This window comes from Sinohyriopsis cumingii, chromosome 5 (assembly GCF_028554795.1).
Source record: "Sinohyriopsis cumingii isolate HCF-2022 chromosome 5, ASM2855479v2, whole genome shotgun sequence".
Taxonomy (NCBI): domain Eukaryota; kingdom Metazoa; phylum Mollusca; class Bivalvia; order Unionida; family Unionidae; genus Sinohyriopsis; species Sinohyriopsis cumingii.
Genome location: NC_142965.1, coordinates 42,314,927 through 42,320,926, shown reverse-complemented (window position 1 = coordinate 42,320,926; position 6,000 = coordinate 42,314,927).

Here is a 6,000-nt window from a genome sequence, read left to right as displayed (position 1 = left end):
ACATGAAACTCGTTGATATCAAAACTGACCTAGACACGATCAAACAAACACAGCAAGACATCGTAGCGGGAATTCTTGAGATTGTCAACAAAACAAATTTGATTAAAATTCCAGCTGCAATAACTCCCGGGCATATCACAAACATCGTATGCACGGTATCATCGGGATTTGCAACATGGTCGCAGCAAAATAATACTATCAAATATACCGCAACAGTCACTGGCGTGTACAGGCTGTCCGTGTTCAGTGCTGCAAAATTTGAAATATTTACAACGTTTCCATGGCGTCATTCCACAGACAGGTTTTCCGGGGTTGTATCTGTTGTATTAAATAGCGGAACCGAAGAAATATTTATTCTGGAAGCAGATGATAAGAAATTAACCGCAACATCCTTCTGGTGGTGTTTGGAATTTGTAGCTGAAACACCTCAATTGGTTACTGCATAAAAATATATATGGACGGTGCACAATACAGATACAATCAAGCACGTGAATGGCAGGCGGCGCTAAAAGATCAAGTTGATCAATATACAGTAAAAGTAAAAAATATCGACGACGATTGGTTATCGTTGATGTGATTGTTTATTCAGTATCCGCTGTTGTTGCTGGAACCGGTGTCATATTATCAGCGTTGACAACGATGGCACCAGTAGCTGTAACTATTTGTATTTCAGCAGCAACAACTATTGCAGGTGTGCTTAATATCATCACAAAAAAATATGTACTTGTACGAACGAAAAATTATCCGATTACAAAATAAAATTACATACAGCGACGGTAGCATACTCGAAATTATCCTCGTTGTTATCAGCGAGTCTCAGTGATGGAATTATATCTGATTTCGAATTTTCAATGATAACCAAAATATACGACGAAGGTATCGGTATTAAAGATACAAGTATCAATAATGACAGAATTACTCCAGCAGATCGTGACCAACACAACTCCGCCAAAGATAACGATGATCTCGGTAAGTTCAATTAATCCTGAATTTAGTGTTAATTTTCCCACTGCAATTCCAGTAAAAGAAATAGCACTAGCACAATTACGAGTATATTACAGCTGGCCAAATATCAGATCAAAATCATTTAATGGTACACCAGCAAATAATTCGCTTATATTTGCTAACAAGAACAAACCCGATGGAACACCTGACTGGGTTGTTGTTGGAATACCAACTGGCAGTTACGAGATTGAAGAGATCAGTGAGGAATTTGCGCGTAGAATAAAATCAATAACGGGAAAAGAATCAAAAATATCAATTAATGTTCATGAACCCACCCTGTCCTCGACGATTGAAATAAACTCGCCTGATTACGTAGTTGATATTTATAAATCTTCAATCAGATCCGTGCTAGGATGGCCTGAAATTCCCAGGGTGTATGAAGGACCACCAGAACCGAAAAAGTCTGATTATGTCACGGATAGGCAATCATATCATGAAATTAATCCATCATACGGGGAAAAACTACGTATTTTTAAAAATAAATTAATGTTTAGCCATTTTATCTTTCACGACGATATTGAGGCATGGATTTTTGTAAGTCGGGAGGGGGAAACAGGACATGTTTTTGGTCTTCATCGGAGTGATATTATTAAATATTTTCAGGAAATCAATCAAGAATGTAAAAAACAACTAGATCAACTGAATCAATATTTTAACGAACATATGTTTGACATATCAGCGTCATCGCGTGAAAAAATCATCACGCGTGTGGAAATATTAAATCAGCTTATATCAGATATGGAATATTTTAATAACCGAATAGTTCAAGCGATGGTTAGTTTAGAATCATTTAAAAAATTTGATGCATATAAATGGTTAGAAAAATATAAATTAACAGAAGCCGATGTACCAAATTTTAAATTTCCCGGGTATAGTGTAACTGAGTTAAGAAAATCTGTCAGTGATGTCATTGATGAGTTTTTTCCTAAAATACTCCATGCATGGAGAAAACTGCGACCACCTTCAACCGTTCTCAGATATGATAATGATCCACACGGCGGCGGAAGACACGTATCTCCGGGAATCGTTAATATAACACCGACGGTCGCGGTCAATCTGGTTTGTGACGTAATCGATGGCAGCTATCAAATAGATCTCGGAAGATCAAATCAAGCTCAACAAGGATACATCCTGTACACGTTCACACCACAAGTTCCCCCTGGAAGTTTAATCGTGCAAGAACCAACTAATCCCGTGTATTTGCGGTGTCACAATAATATGTTAACACGAATCAATTTTAAACTCACAGACCACCTTAATCGCTTAATTGACATACGTGAAGAAGAGCTTGTAATAAATCTGTATGTAAAGTAGTAAGACTTTTGTCGTAGATCTTTATGTAATGGAGGGTTTACCAACTCACCCATCAGAGTTATAAATAAATAATAATTCAGAAATAAAATAATAATTCAGAAATAAATAATTTGTAAAATTAAGAAATTTGTACAATTTTATGTTTTTGATGGGGTAAATGGTACTCAAATTAAGAAATTTGTACAATTTTGTAAATTTGATGGGGTAAATGGTACTCAGATTAAGAAATTTGTACAATTTTATGCTTTTGATGGGGTAAATGGTAGTCAAAATTAAGAAATTTGTACAATTTTGTTAAATTTCAGTAAAAATAAATAAATTCAGAAATAAATAAATAATAATTCAGAAATAAATAAATAATAATTCAGAAATAAATAAATAATAATTCAGAAATAAAATAATAATTCAGAAATAAATAATTTGTAAAATTAAGAAATTTGTACAATTTTATGCTTTTGATGGGGTAAATGGTAGTCAAAATTAAGAAATTTGTACAATTTTATGTTTTTGATGGGGTAAATGGTAGTCAAATTAAGAAATTTGTACAATTTTATGTTTTTGATGGGGTAAATGGTAGTCAAAATTAAGAAATTTGTACAATTTTGTTAAATTTCAGTAAAAAAAAAACAAATTAATTCAGTAAATAAATAAAATTAATTTATAATAAATAAAATTTATAATAAATAAAATTTATAATAAATAAAATTTATTAGGAACAATTTGACAAAGTTAGAACTTTCTTGATTTTGACTACCAATACACGTGGTCAGCGTTGACATGGACACCAGTTACCAAAACTTTCATTTTCATTATCACCAGTAACGAGGTTACTCTGGACCGTTTCACCAGTAACGAAGTTACTCTGGACCGTTTCACCAGTAACGAAGTTACTTTGGATCGTTTCACCAGTAACGAAGTTACTTTGGATCGTTTCACCAGTAACGAAGTTACTTTGGATCGTTTCACCAGTAACGAAGTTACTTTGGATCGTTTCACGATCTAACATAATTTTTCTTAATAGTCTTATACGGGTACTAATCGTTTTCTTTGCCTCATACTCGTGGGATAATAACGATTTAATTCTTTCTACGGCGGCAGAGAGAGGAACGAACTCCTTCACATGATCATCTTCTACGGTAGCTAGCGACTGAAACATTGCCGCCTGAATCCGTTTCATGAGCCTGTATTCAGATGATAGTGTGTGTGTCCCCTGGGTTTTACGTTCTTGTAAAATCTCAAAATCAGAAACTATTTTTTCAGGATTAAGTTCATCAGATATATTAATTCCATCTTTTTTCAATATTTTAATAGCAACAATTACATCATTGATATTTTCATGGTTCATTTTATAATATATGAATCTTTAAAATAAAAAAAAAATATCCCTAGAACACCTATCGAGTGTTTAGCGAGTTCGTCGGGATGTTTCAAGGACAGCACAAACATATAACTTAACTAAGGACAGTACAAACATGTACGCTCAGCAAAATCCCACCCACAATAATTAATCCAGTGGGTGATACGAAAAATATGTATCAACCACAAGTCAATATTGTGGTTGGGAATTTTGCTGAGCGGGGGGTTTTTTGCGGTTCCCCCCACTATTATAAAAATCGCAATTATGCGTACACCACCGACAAATTGTCAGCCATGGGGGTTTGATCCTGGACCGCGAGCGTCACAGTCCAATACCATACTGATTGAGCTATCAAACCTTGTTACGAACATATGTTTTGGAAGTTAATATATAGTTAGCTATATAGCTAAGGAACCAATATTTACACTAAACAGCGGTTTCTGAATAATAACAGTTTCTGTATTTATAACAGTTTCTGAATAATAACAGTTTCTGAATAATAACAGTTTCTGTATTTATAAACAGTTTCTGAATAATAACAGTTTCTGAATAATAACAGTTTCTGAATAGTAACAGTTTCTGAATAATAACAGTTTCTGAATAATAACCGTTTCTGAATAATAACAGTTTCTGTATTTATAACAGCGTTTTTCCTAAGCAGACTGAGAATCAATAACAACAGTTTCTGTATTTATAACAGCGGTTTTCCTAAGCAGACTGAGAATCAATAATAACAGTGGCATGAACACACACACCTGCAGGTCGATTACCATGACAACGGTTTCTGTTCTACACACAGCTTCCTACGGATCAATAACATTGTCATGATCTCTCGTAATGTTGTATGATGGGGAAATATTTAAAAAACATAAATAATACTTCTACGAGTAATTAATTACGATGTAATTAATTACGATGTAATTAGTTAAACTGACTAATTACGATCATAAAAAACCAAAAATCTACGAAGAAAACTATATATTACAAAGTAATCTCCCTTTTATATAATCAAAATTCAGTAGTGTATGGAGGACCTACTGTGACATAAATTAAAAAAATTAATTCAATGTGGTGATGATAGTTAATAATGTGGTGATGATAGTTATTGATACTGAAATGTAATTTTCTGCTTATATTTTTTCGAGAAAGTAGATCTGGTTATATTATCTGCGACGTATTTTACCACACGCGAGTTAATATCAAAATATGTCGCAGCCGCGTTCATAGACTGAAACATAATTTCTTTGCCGGTTTCTATGTTTGTGGAAATTACCGCCCTCTTTCCGATTGTCTTATATCTTCCTGTATTTCCACGTGTATTATTCTCGCTGTGAGAGATAGCTTGTAAATTGGATAAATTATTGTTTTGAGTATCCCCGTCAATATGATCAATAACAAGACCGTCTTTGATCAAACCCTTGTGACACTCGTATGTAAATCTATGACATAGATAATGTTTCTTTCCAACTGTAAATCTAAGATAACCATGATTATTAATACAACCAACTTGTCTCTTCAACTTGCAGTGTCTGATGATACCATTACGATTTGATTCATAGTTTGTTATGACAGGATGTGGGACAAATATATTTTGCTCCATTATAATAATATTATACGTTTAAATCATTGTTTGTCTGAAATCTTGATATATAATCCCTCACGGATTTTATAGCGTTTTCACCGCTATTATTTTTTTTGTCATAATATCTTTTAAGTTCTTTGAACCGTTTCCCGCCGCACTTTCCACATAATTCTGTTTTTCCTCGCACTCCAATACCACACCGTAGACATGGTATTGGTCCTAGACTTCCTCGTCGTATGTTTTGTGAGTGCATCCAACAAAATTCCTTTCTACAGGATTTGTTGCATCGATTTACTGAGCCGATCATCAACCATCTGCATTGGGACATTGTATATATATATATATATAATTTTCTTTATTTAAATATTTGTTTTAATTATATGAACGAGTTTGAGAGATTATCCCAAACTAGGCCTGTTAAATATAAATTCAACCTTGACAGATTATCTTCTGACTTGCCAGTGCGAGATCTGGTTGATCCGAAAAATAAAAGTTTGATCTCGAAAATTCACGACGCCAAGAAGAAATTTTACACGGATGGTGCATCTCATACATGGTCAACGTTCAAGATCATACGCACTGACGGAGTCAAGAAAGCTGACAAAGTCAGTTTCGACAAAGTCACGGACGCCACAATGAACGACAAGCGAGCGGCAACTATCATTAACTACATCGCTGAATACGATGGCAATCAAAAATATTTCTTCAGAGTAAAATTTATTGTATTAACAGAAACAGGTAG